We start from the raw sequence: 14,251 nt of genomic DNA on the forward strand, positions 1-14,251 counted from the left end.
GAAAAGTTTAAAGCTTGCATCAGATTAAATATTGCCGACGATAAGTTTTTTCACGACGACTCAAAGTGCTTTAGTTTTGCGAATTATGGCTGCCAAATTTCTATCATTTTATATTTAATAGTAACTATTTTGGTGCTTTTTTGAAGAAATAACTTAGTTTTTACTTGTTAAATGTCAAAAAATAGCAGTTTCAAAGGTGACAGCTGCCCAAATAGCATGCTGTTCAAAATAAAACCTCTAACTGGAAAACCCTTTATTTTTAAAGTAATATCAACTTATATTTGCTGTATCAATTGAAATTTCATACTGAATGATATTTCAATCAACTTACAAAACTTCCAGGAAAAAAAACAAAGCTCGTAAAAAATGTTGGTATCGTTCTTGAAACTGTAGCTACTTGAGGCTTAGAATAATTTTGTATGCAAATGCCCTTCCCTGTTGTAGATCGGCCGGCGGCGACACGACATCGACAGTCGCCCTGATGACCGAAATACAAAAAAAAACAACACACAAATCAAGTCGAAAAAAAAAGAATAAAACACATTTCTCTTGATTATTATGCATCAACAAGTGACAAATCCGAACGCAAATTACAAACGACAACAACGGCAATGACAATGCATGATACAAAGCGTGAAAAACTTTTATAAGCTTACAACAACGCACCATTCGCAGTCGCATCGTTTTGTCGTCGAAGTCGACGTCGTCGTCTCGCATACCTTGTGTCGTCGTCGTTGTCGTCGATCGGTACTCGGTTGTCGTTGTCGCGTCATGTGTTTGTGCAGTGTGCAGCAATAACACAATGGTCGTCTTTCCGCCGCGCCATTGTGCTAATGAATGTTTTGCTTCGGCAAAGCTAACAAAACAAAAACTGAAATATTTGCAATGACAGCTAAACCAACTTCCAGTGTAGAGCCGGGAAATCCATTGGAAGAAAATGCATAATTATGTTCACAGATGGTGACGGTGATGTTGACGGAGACAGTTATCTTGACAAATTACGTCAAATGCGTTAAGTAACACAACATTCAGCGCAATTGCGCTAAAAAACATCATACCACACTTTTTGTTGATGTCGTATGTTTAGTTGTCATTTGTTTTGGTTGATTTGGTGGAACTGGCACTGGTACCTAAAATATATAACGTTGATGTAAGTTTCTTCGATTGGGAAGTCTCTCTTGAATAAGTCACATCATCAACATCATAACCACAGCAGTCTTTGACTATGAATTTTTGTCGTAGCCTTGAAAATGTCTTGATATTGCTGTCGGTCGGTAGCGCATGTCGTAGATATATTGACTATGGGGCGGCTCTGATGGGAATATACATTATGGAGGATTATGAAATCTTCCTTAATGAGCTTCAAAATGATGTTGATGATGATGATGGCGCACATGGTTGTTGGATATCAGCTCTTGGTGTCACCATTTTCACCATGACTTAGTATCTGCAGATGAAAAACGATGAAAAAGAGAAGACAAAGACAAATTCCATAATTATTATTGAAGACGCATCCGTATATTTCATATTTTTTTTCTTGAGAGAGTTGATATTTTATTTCTCAGGCAAGATAGACAGACAGTAGGCCTGGAGGAGATTTATCAATGGTAATGATATTCAAGGACATCGCTTCACTTAGGTATTTTATTTCGAACAGACCGTCACCCGACCGCCTCATTATAAAGTTATTTTTTATTTTTGGATTAAAATTAATTAATTTAAAATGAAGAAAATAAGTGGCACACAATCATATATTATCTTTCAGTGAGTACCTACGCGATGATGATAAGTTTTTAAGTTTTTTGAACTTAAAGAAAGAGAAATAAAAAAATATGCGATTTAATGGTGTAACGTGACATTGAACATGATTATGATTTTTGTGAGTTTTATGGAGTGATTAAATCCTACTTTAAAAAAACTTTAGGTAAGCATTTAATTTGAATTCTTGGTAAGGTACTTAGGCTACTTTATGTCCACACAAAAAGGTACTTATAGGGCAATTAAATATGTAAAGTTGTTTTTTGTTAGAATCACAGTAAACAATAAAACAGTAGCAGATCTTTATTCAGCGACCTTTATTAATATTATTTTAATGAATTTTAATTTTCTTACAATCATGTTCAAAACTCTAGCTTTGAAGTAAGGTTCAACAGAAGTCTTCTAACAAATACTTCTGAAGTTGTCAACTCTTGGCATAAGTGGAAAAACCTTCAATCAACAGGTACATATTCTTTTTGTAATATTTTTTCTAGAAATTTTGAAGGAACTTTGTCTGCTGTTTCAATTCGTGTAGGTTTCAAAGTCTACATTAATTATTGGTATTTGTTCTCTCTTTGCCTGTCAAAATATTATATGATCTTGTCAAGCGGTCTACAGTTATTTACATTTTTTATTTCTCCATTCTCCTTGCATATAAAATTCAATTCTACGTTTGATTTTTATTTTTCAATAAGTTCAATATCAGGCTTGCTACTTCAAAAACTTTGATATGGCAATAATTTTTTTAAATTTAGACCCCAACAAGAAATTTGCCATCTTCTCTTTCCATTTCGTCTACATCATGAATGATATTATTTTTCGAAATAAAAAGCAAACGAAATATAATAGCAAAAATCATTGTAATCTATGATTTTGTTCAATATTTTAAAAAGGCTCTAAATCTTTATTATATATTTCATGTCTTCCAAACTATGTGGAATTCAGTCTTTGTTAACTGAAATTGAGTTTTTAATGGAGTATAAATAGTCTTAATTGAAAATCAATCCTATTTAATAGTTCATTTATTTTGCTTGATAGTAAAATTTCTCTGTTTCGGAACCCATTGCATCTCTTTTTATGTTGTTGAAAACCTTTATAACGTAAATCTCTTCTTCTAAACTATATTAAATTAAGTCTTTGTTTACTAAAATTGAGTTTTTATTGAAGTAAAAATAGTCTTAAGTGCATACAAACCTTATTTAATAGTTCATTTAATTTGCTTGATAGTTTAATTTTTGTGTTTCGAAACACATACACTGTTTTTGATAAATAGCCTTTTGATAAATACTTTCTTTAATGGAGTATAAATAGTCTTAATTGAAAATCAATCGTATTTAATAGTTTATTTATTTTGCTTGTAAGTTAAATTTCTCTGTTTTGGAACCCATTGCATCTCTTTTTATGTTGTTGAAAACCTTTACAAGGTAAATCTCTTCTTCTTAACTATATTAAATTAAGTCTTTGTTAACTAAAGTTGAGTTTTTATTGAAGTAAAAATCGTGTTTAATGCATACAAAGCTTATTTAATAGTTCATTTAATTTGCTTGATAGTTTAATTTTTCTGTTTCGAAAACACTTACACTGTTTTTGATAAATACTTTTTTTGGCCTGAAATTCATTATTTCTAAAATGATTTTTTATTTCAATTTTGAAGGTCTAACTCTTCTTCTTTTGTTTGTTCTTTATTTTTCATCATCCTACAATATATTGATAGTAGGATTTTTTTAAAACTTGAACAGGTATCAGAAATGCTTTTCCGCAATTTTACCTTCATTAATATTTCCTATACAAAAACTTCATCTAACACCTGCTCTCTTTAATCCTACATATCTGGTCACACTATTCAAAGAACATCGCATGTACACGCGACGGTGAGGTAGACCTCACCTTACCTTGCCAGCCAACTTACTTTACTTTATGTCACCCAAGGAAGCAAACATTAATTATGTATATCTGCCGCAATCCAACCTCGAACAGATTGTCTCAGGTTTAACTTGGCCAAGAACCAGCGATAAGATGAGAATATTATTACTGTTATGCGTGTGGTTTACTTAAAAGAAAAAAATAAGAAAGAAAGAAGAAAAATAAACCAAAAGACCGTGATCAACATTCATCACTTTTATTTGTTTAAGCTTCCAACTTTTAGCTTGACAAAAAACGTTCTGACGAAGGTTCTTCAAACATAGATAAGTATATACAGTTAAGTGTATGTTGCGAACAATGTTGTAGATACAAAACATATAAGAAAGAATATTTTTGAATTTGTTAGTTTGTCTTCGTATATACATTGTATGTTCTTGTATTCTTTGCAGACTTTAAACCAAACCAATTTTATGTGTCACTGAAATTATTTACCTTAAGCTGCCGTTATCTGGTTTGTTTCCATGATGTTCTTCGAGGTTTATAAAACATATTGTTGAAAAAGGGTTTTATTTTTTGAAAATAAGAAGTGAAGGAGTAAATATTGTTTTCTGGGGAAGAACGAAGTGACAAGTATGAAGACTACGACGACGTGTGCATTTAAATCAACCGCCTTGATCTTTAAAATGTTTGTTTAAGATATCTTCTGCCTATATAGACGAAAAGTGTTTCTCAGGTGGTAGCAGTTGTTGTAGTAAAATGTTAAATCAAGTGAAATACTTCTTTTTTAAGGGTGTCAAGAGTGTATATGCATGCAGTAGGTTGTAGTGCCACTGATAATGAAGTTCAAGGCACCCAAAAAACAAATACTCAGATGTACGTTATGAAGGCTTTGTTTGATTTATGAATATTTGTTCGTAAATATTCCATACAATATGTGTCATAAAAACTGAAGAACTGAACTAGGGAATAAAATCAGATTTTTAACGACCAAGGACTTTTGTTTGAGTAGAAGTGATTTGTCAAAATTTGATTTTCTCAAAAATGTAATTTTATTCCAGATATGAAATACAAATAAAGTTCTTCAATCTCATAGAAGTCTTAAGATTTACTTTATGAAAATTACACATAATTTGAGAAGTTTTTTGGATTATTGCTTAGTCCAAAGGCAACATAAAAACCAAAATTTAAATTTGGTATTGAGAAGGTAAAATGTTTAAGTTTTAACAATAATAGGGAGTGTCCATTTTTTTAAGGTTAAACGAAAAATTTTAATCTTAAAAGGTTATAATATTTAGAAATGCAAATATGTGCAACGAGTGTGACAAAAATCTTCAAAATAAAATTTTTGAAAGATAACAATCGACTTTTAAAATGTACAATCAAAGAAATATGAAGTATCGTATATTATTTTGTTACGATTGATACGAACTTTCACCCATATCCAACGAGTATTTCAAAAATAATTCCTATAGCAAAATAGAGAAATGAATCAATCTTTAACAAATTAAATGCGATTTAATTTCTCAAAAACGTTTAATTTTTATAATTTTTAGCGTTTTTTTTAAGCTATTTTTTGCACACATAACATCTCCAATTTTCGTTTGAATATTGCACGTATGCTGTTAAAACGTTTTAAATTTAAAATTCCTTTTTTTTCCGTTTTTAAGATATAGAATTATGAACTAAAAAATTCTTTTCTTAGGAGAAAAATACTTAAAATTACTTTATAAGTTTTTGAGAAAATTAAAAAAAGCTGTTATGCTATTTTAAAACCCTCAAATATCCTTCCAAGGTACTCTTTGCAATCAAATGATGTAAGCAGGAAATTTCTTTTAAATTAATTTTTTTAAAGAATAAGGTTTTTATTTGGATGATATTTAATATCATCTTTTGATTGAACTGAAATTTTCAACAAGCAAACAAAATATCATGTTTTGAAACGTTATTTATTGGTGATCCGCTAGTGTCTTATCGCGATGTTATATATGTAGGTTAAAACTTTCTTTAATGAATGAGTTATCTAATATTGAAAGGATTTTGCCAATCGGACCAGTAGTTCCTGAAGTAATCACGTTCAAACACACAAACAAACACACAAACAAAGAAACAAACTTACTATAATAGATATGTATTTGAAAGTAAAAATATTTATTTTCGTTCTCTGAAGAGGAAGCTGCACTTTAAAACTTTTAAAATTAGTAACATTTGAACAGAATTTTCATGAAACCCAAAAAACGTTTCAGGTTATGTTAAATTTTATTTAAATTTCACTGATTCTTCGGTTGGTCACACCAATTTCTGAGGATGACGGATTTTATCATTTTCTGGAGTTGATTGACACTATGTTCGAGCAAATATTTACCTACCCATAATATCCTAAGTGTGCACGGATTAAGAATTTATGATCATAATAAGAATACGTCAAGTAATTTACGTTATCGTTCTATTGACAGGAATAATGTGATGCACCTGCGATCTTTGTCACAAAATGACTTGAATAAAACAAAATTCCATATCAGTCACACCCTCTTGACTACGTAATGTAAGGGATGCAAATGTTAAACAAGAGTTTGGGTATTCCCCCGAAAAATGTATCCCTGACCTACCTGTTACTCATACTTCTATCTCTCTTTCACCCAATGGTAGACTTCTTCTTTTTTGAAAAAAACTTCTCCCTTTTATGACCTAATTTAAGATAAAAATCACTCATTTCCTTTTGTGTTCTTTATCTCAGATATTTTTCTCCCACTCGATGCAATAAATTTGAATTGAATTTGTGTGGTGCCTTAATTGCGTATGGCCTGGCCTCTTGGGGTGTTCTCTTGAGAACTCCAGATACAAGATACAAAAAAGTAGTATCTTTAATATCTCGCACTTCACGCGAACCCAACAAGTACATAATACTTTTTTTTTATTATTATTATTTTACTGCTCAGAATTCAGTCCGAGTCAGACAGAAGAAAAGCAAACGAATCGTCATGATCAACCCGATTAACATTTTGTGTCGAAGAAGGAAGAACGCACTCCGACAAAATATACCCGAGTATACCGCGAGTACCGCCACCGAGATCGACATCAACAAACAACCGCACGGGCCGACATCGCCATCGTAGCCGTAGCCGTTCTTTCAGCAAAACCGAACTAAATCCGTTCGTGAAAATTATTGTTACGTAAAATAAAAAAAAAAAAAAAGTGGAAGTCTTGAGGAAAAATTTCAGACATTCAGTCTGTTTTGAGATTTTGTCTTAATTAGAAGTGCGACTACGGATATTTATTTATTATAAAGTCAAATCAATTTTGAAAAACAATCATTGCCGAGAAACGTGTCGTTGCGATCATTTTTGAATGAAGTTTTGTGTTTGTGAATTTTAAGGTGGTTTCAGTGGTTTTTCAACAAAATAGATTGAAAAACAGAAACAACAAAAGATACAATTATTTTCTTAAATAAAACAAAGTGGTTTTAAAAATACGCATCAATCAAGAGGGACACGCAAAATTATTTGAGTGTGTGGATGTGGACTTTGGATTTTTCTATATAGGTGCAATTGATGGTACGTCAACTCACTTCAATACTCATTTATGCCAAATTGTTTTGTATCGTACATTTTTTGAACTTCTTTACTTAGCGTCGCGTCGTGTCGTTTGTCGTGGTTTTCTGAAAACGAGTGAGACATTTTTTGAAATTTTTGGGCGTTCGACATTTAATTCGGGGAGGTTTTTGTGATGACATTTTTGTAATTGGTGTTGAACTTCTGACTTGAGGGACGTTTGGTATGTGACTGCCTTGAGATATTATATTCTGTTTCTGAAATTGTTGCGATGAATGGTTGCTGCTCATGCTCATATAGCAAAACAATCCAGAAGCACGCTTCTTCGACGAAAGTAAATTTTCATGTAGCTTAAAGTCTGTTTATTGTTTTGTTTTTTTTAAAAAAATATTTTACGTGCCGCGCGCTGCCCATTCTGCCGATGCCAAAGTGAAAATATATATTTATTTTTACGATTCGAATGGTTGTTGAAAAATATAGCGAATTTCGGATTTTATTTTAAGTGATTCATTTAGGTTTTCTTATTTATGTATAGATTTTTTTTCTTTATTTTTTTCTTTTAATTATTTTATGATTTAGTGAAAAGAGGTGTAAGAGTGTATGGTTTGTTTATTGCGTCTTGAGAAATTGAATCTATGCCAAAAGTAATAAAACTGTCTGACCCATCCGGCTTTGCTTGGAGGAGAATATACATAATGAAGATAAATGATAGTTTTATTGATTTATTGAGTTAGTTAATCTTTAGTATTTTAAGGCTAGTAGAAACTTAAGAAAACTCAAACTCACAATCACTGTGTCTTTTATTTAAATGTTCGAAGATTTAATGTAAAAACAAAACCCAAATATCTGACACAATTTTCTTGGATTTTCAGACCTTTTTATTCTTACTTTCTCATTCATTCAAAATTCAAGAGATTTTTTTCTAAATCCACAATTCAATTCCAATAGCTTCCTTAAGACTATAACTTGATGACATATTGTTGTCATATATCATTCAAATAAATCCAATATTGTAAACCTCTTCAAATGTTACATGAACTGTCTGTCAAATTTGACATTTTGAAATGGCTATATTAATATTAACAGGAAGTAGGATGTTATACATACTCTGGAAGAATGATGAATGAATATCAGAATATTTTAGGAGCGTTGGTGTGATTCAGTTTTTTAAGTGGACTTTTGAATGAGTTTGGTTGTATTAGTTGGGGCCATCTGTGAGTATCGTTGAATTTGACTTCTTAACTCACTCTTTGTATGTTAAAGATGAACACGTCAAAAGGTTATAGAGACTATGTGAAGAGTTTAACAAAAAAGAGAAAGAATCTTATCATTATTGTCATATTAATTCGAGATTAAATACATTTTTAATTGGAAAAACAAGAAAGGTTTAAATTCAACATTATAAAATGTGCCTTCAAAATTGTCTTCAATTAAATAGTTTTCAAATATTATGTTCGTAGTTTTAACTTAAAAAAAGTCTAAAGGCGATTATTTCATTTAAAATTTTAGACAAAATCCAGATTTAAAAATCTTCATGTTTTTGGTTACAGATGTTGTAAAATATGAAGTAGTTTTTAAAATGCAAAATTTAAGCTCAAAACTGAAGAATATTTTATTTTTTACGCTCGAAGAAATTGTTTTTAAAAAGTTTTTATGTTAAAACTGGTTTGGAATGTTTTCACCATCAAATAGGTAGATAGTTTTATGGATCCGTTTTTTAAAGTTTCAAATCTGTTCGTGTGACCGAATGTTAGTATTTCTAAATGTACGTGGCCATTTTTCGTCATCAATACTTCAAGAATTGATAGAGGTATCAACTCTTAATCAATTTCCATAATATCATCGAAAAATGCAGAAAGAACTTTTCTAAAAATTGAGAACTGAAGAAAACTTATTTGTCTTTAGAACAATTTTTGAAGAATAAACTTTGAACATAAATCATAACGTTTTTGACACTTAGTTACATTTTGAGAAAAATTAAGTAACGGTTTTTCTTTAAAAAATAAAAACCTAAAAAGAGGCTTGGATGCGACCCACACTGATAACTTAACATTCCGTCTGTCAATTTGTCTTGCTTAAAAGTTTGTCTATATGTACTCGTATCAATTTTTACCAAATTTGCGTACTATTTTTTATGAAAAAACGGACAGTTGGATTTTTATATAAAAATGACTGAATATCGAAAACAATATTTTCTGTGAAATAAAATAAGTTTAAAGCCAATATTTTTAATTTTAAAAAAGCTATTTGAGTCGAAAGTAAATTTTTACCTAGTTTTAGTATTGTTTTTTTTTTTTAGAGTTTTATTTTTTGTAAAAAAACTATCAATTCGATTTTTTTCAAAATTTTATCAAATGTTTAAAACAGTATTTCTTTTAAGATAAAATTAGTTTGAACCAATATTTCAAATTTTTGAAAAGATATTTGAGTAGAAAATCAATTTTTAACAACTTTTGTTAATTTTTTGTAAAAAAAAACTGTCATTTCGATTTTTTGAAAATTTTACTTAATGTTAAAAACAATATTTTTTGAAAGATAAAGGTAGATTAAAGGTAGATTTTTTTGTAAATAAACTTTCAATTCCTTTTTTTTCAAAATTTTATCAAAAATGTTGAAAACAACATCTCTTATAAGATAAAATAAGTTTAAAGCCTAAATTTCAGGTGTTTGAAAAGATATTTAAATCGATATTCAATTTTTACCAACTTTGAGTAATGTTTTGTTTATATTTTTATTTTTTATAAAAAAAACTGTCAATAAGATTTTCCTCAAAATTTCATCAGATGTCAAAAATAATATTCTTCGTTGCACAAAATTGTTTTGGAGATGAAATCATATTTAAGTCGTAAAATTTTGGAGGTGACACTTTTTTTAATCAGTTTTTTTAATTAAAAAAAACACCGTTAAATGAATTTTTTTTAAATATGTACTTCTTTGATATATCGTTACAATATATTATATAATTCAAGTCTCTAGCGTTTTTGGTTCGTAAGATATTTAGGGTTACCGAAATTTTTCACCTTTTTTTTAAACTGCTATGGGGAAAAAACCCACAAACGCAGTTTTCTTGAGAGCCCTTTCTGCATCTTTCTGCCTTATTATCTGTTCTGGTTCTTGAGCTATGGACTACGACGCACGCACAGACATCTTTTTAAAAATCTTTTGTTTTGATTCTAGAGACCTTGAAACGTCGAGACATTTTCAATTTTCAATTTGACAAATCGGGCCCATTACAATAACTTCCTATGGGTAGTTAATAATGTTCTTAGTAAATCCAATCGATCTTTTTATAAGACGTAAGCACTTTCAAAAAATGCTGCCAAAATTGATAAATATTGGTTTCTAACTAAAATGTCCTGAATAAAAACAGATATTGAAATCAATCTTATATTTGATATGCTTATTATGCAAAATATTGTTTCTAACTTTTAATACATTTTTTTAGAAAAATTCGATTGACAACTTTTTTTTACAAAAAATAAAAACCTACAAAGACCACACAAAACTGGTAAGAAAAAGTTTTTGACTGAATTGTTATGACAAGAAAGAAAAATATTGACTTTACATAAGTTTGTGTATCTCACACAAAACATTGTCATCAATATGGATAGAACGTTACTAGGGTTGGTTGCATCCAAGCCTCTTTTATAATTTAGTTTTTTTTATTGTCTTTTAAAAAATTGTCCGCCCCCGGGTAGGCGTAAAGAAATTTTGAAAATCCGAAAAACTACGTGATTTTTTGATAGATTAACTTTAAAATAAAAAGAGCGTGAAAAATGTAAATTGAACATCAAAAAAATTTAAATATTCTTAAAGTATAGTTTCTCATGAGTAACACATTTCCATCAAAAAGAAGATAAATATTCTACATAAATGTTAAAACAAAATTCTGTCCCTTCCCTTTCAGAAAAATACCAAAAACTTCTGTGGGAATCACACGAATGTTCAATTGTCCAAAACTTCGCTAGCCACCCAACTAAAGTGTAGATTTCTTTTTTATTTTCTTCTCTAATAAACATCATCTGAAGCATGAAGTCCAAACATTATTCTGGCTGTACCCGGTTGGTGTCAAAAAGAGAGTGTTAACGTCAAAGAAGTGTTGATTTTTTTTGTGAACCTAAAATAAAGGTTTTTTTTTTTTGAAAACCCAACACACCACAAAAGTGTATAAAAGAGGAAACTACATTTTTTTACGAAAGCATCAAACTCAATTAAATTTTCAGCGAAATTTTATTGCATGACTTTCTTTCCTTTTTTTTGATTCTGTGGAGGTACCTTTTGTTAGAACTCTTGGGGTTTGTTTTAACAAACAGAACTATTTTTTTTTATATTCAGTACATATTGAACGGGTTGGGTTTATGTTCTAAGCGAGTTTTGGGTTTTTCGTTAAAATCGAATTAAAAAGATACAACCATGATGGTTCTTTTTAGTTTAGGACTATTTTTGTTCGTCTTTTTTTTGTGTTGTTGTTGGTCCTATGTTGATAGATCTATTTTTTGTGGGAAAATATTGTCTAAAAGCCTCCATGATATCGGAATTGGTGTTTTCTCATTTTGATTCAGTTTCGCCGAACAACAAAAAATGTTCTCTTATTTTGTTGTGAAAAAGTTGCAGTTTTTTTTAAAGGTTTTGTCTATTAAAAACGTACGTGCCAAGCCCACTGCACAGCTCGAACAAAATATATTTTGGTTAGATTTTGTTTATATTTTTATTTTCTTCGATTGCAAGTATTTCAGTTCAGTGAACAATTAACACTTAATTTTTTTTAAGTGTAGCATTTTTAGTTTAATTATTTAAATACCATTATTTATATATATCTTTTGAAAGAGTGATTCTATGAATTTATTGGGAATTTATTTTTATTTCGATACTTTAAAATAGAAAACACAAATTTAAAGAATTTATTGATAAACTAAGTTTTTCAGTCTAATAAGTATTGAAAATGTAAAAAAAATTAAAATTTTCTAATACTTCAATACTTGTTGGTTTTAATGTTTCCATCAATAGTACTCGTTTCAAAAAATACACCTTTTATTTTTCATTTTTAAATTTACTGTTTTTATATGTGTAAATTTTACAAAAAACTAATTTTTGTTTGTACAATTTTTAATTGCATGTTTGTAAGTTTTGTTCTACTTATTTAGCATAACATTATTCAAAATAATGATGTAAAAATTAGTTGACATTTATGTATGTGATTTTGTGGAGTTTTTTTTTACATATAAAAGCTTCAATCGATAATATATTGTCGCTAAATAAAAAATATTTTTTTTTCTAATGGCTGCTAAGCATTACAGTGTAAAAAAATTTAAATTAAATTAAATGTAAATATATTTAACTAGAATATTTCAGTGGGGTGAGACATTGTCTTTTTTTTATTGGAAATTGTCACAATTGATTAAAATTAGAAATACTTTGGTAATTCCACCGCATTCGAAATTAGTTTAGAAAAAATTAAATACTTTTAAACAAAAATCAAGTTATGCTTTTATTATGTACATAGTTTGTTAATTAATTCAGTTTCAGACATAATTGTTATAAATTTTTGATTAATTGGATTATTTGGCCAATTTAATATTTTGAAACTGAAATACCTTCAGGATATTTTAAAATAAAACAAAATGGTATTTATTTTTGTTCACATTTTTGTATGAGTAGCTAAATTAAATTTATTCAAAAATTCTTCCCACAATGCGAATGTAAGCATAGATACTAATTCATTTTTTCGGTATCCAATTTAAATTTTTCAAATCAGGTCATTCATAAATTTTCAAGAAATCGTTAATTTTTTTTTTTCAATTTTTGACATCTAACCTCAAAAATTCCCCATAAATATAGGGTCAGGCGAAGATGTTTTGATTTTGTGTCAGTATGTCGAAGATACCCATATCAAGTTAATGGGTTAAATTGCTCTTCTTCAAAAAAAAAAAAAACATGTGTAAACTGTATATTCCTCACACTTTCATTTTTACATCCAGTGAGTTATACTTCTACAACATTTCTGAATAAAAAAATCAAAAAATATTTGAAAAATGTTCACTTAATAGTCTCACAGCATTGCACACGCTGCCGCTACCCCATTAAATAAAAATGCCAATAATAATTCCAAACATCAATGAAAAATTTTAAATATTATTTATTTGTCTTGAAATCACACCACATCAGCATCATCATCATCATGCACAAGATGCACTCTTTATAATGCGGCTCGCATAACAAAAATGAAAAAACTATCTTCATTCATAAATAATTGAGATTCTAAATTATCTTTTCTTATTCTTGTCATGACCCCCATCCCAATTCATGTACATCAACACGACTTTGTAATATGATTTTTTTCCTTTAAAATTTATCTAAACACAATATGATGAATGTTTTTTCCACACTCACACCAAGATATACAAATTCAATTTGATTATTTATGCGTTGAAAACATTTTTTTAATGTGTGAGAGTATCTATGAACTACGAAAACGCATCCCAGAAAAACAAAGGCGCTAGATTCATTTTTTATCGTAACTTTCTATAGAAGATGTTGCACAGTGTTTTGGATTGATGCAGAAGTTGAAGCTGATTGCATGTCGGTCAAAGAAGAGTGCAATGTTTTGGTGGTTTTTGATTTTGTTTTTAATTTTTTGTTTATAGAAAGAAAAATGGACTTTTGAAACAAAAATTGAATGCATCCATCAGATACAAAATTCACATCATCTACAAACATTTAAGATTGCTAAATGATAAACAAAAATTAGAAAAGGATGAAATGTTGTGAAATGCAGATTGACAGCATTGTAAAAATAAAAAGAAAATACCCACACAAATAAAAAAATACTGAAGTAATAAAGTTATTAATCAAAACTATTTTGAAATGCAATTTTTCAAAGCCGAAAAATGTTGTCTTGTACGTTTTTTAAAAGTTAGATGAACTCAATGCTAAATCAAACATTGATTGCATTAAAAACAAATAACATTTGATCAAACAGTTTTTGAAAACAAAATAATAATGCATTAGTAACGTAAAAAAGAGTTTTCCATTAAAGTTAGGTATATGGCATTGACTTAGTTTCAGCGACTTAGGAAAGCCCC

General features: G+C 29.2%; 1 protein-coding gene across 4 annotated transcripts in view; it reads left to right on the forward strand.

Moving 5' to 3' along the window:
- The window catches only part of LOC129948050 (protein folded gastrulation), a 176,081-nt gene that overhangs the window by 143,254 nt on the left and 18,576 nt on the right, over positions 1-14,251 (forward strand). Inside the window, exon 1 of one of the 4 annotated variants that reach the window (XM_056058863.1) lies at positions 760-1,150. The exons of 2 other annotated variants lie outside the window; for them this stretch is intronic. The gene's annotated coding sequence lies outside the window, so the exon portion shown is untranslated. Of the gene's footprint in view, positions 1-759; positions 1,151-6,819; positions 7,173-14,251 lie in introns of those variants that run through there. One more of the 4 variants, XM_056058861.1, reaches the window with a different exon arrangement.

This window comes from Eupeodes corollae, chromosome 2 (genome assembly GCF_945859685.1).
Source record: "Eupeodes corollae chromosome 2, idEupCoro1.1, whole genome shotgun sequence".
Lineage (NCBI taxonomy): Eukaryota > Metazoa > Arthropoda > Insecta > Diptera > Syrphidae > Eupeodes > Eupeodes corollae.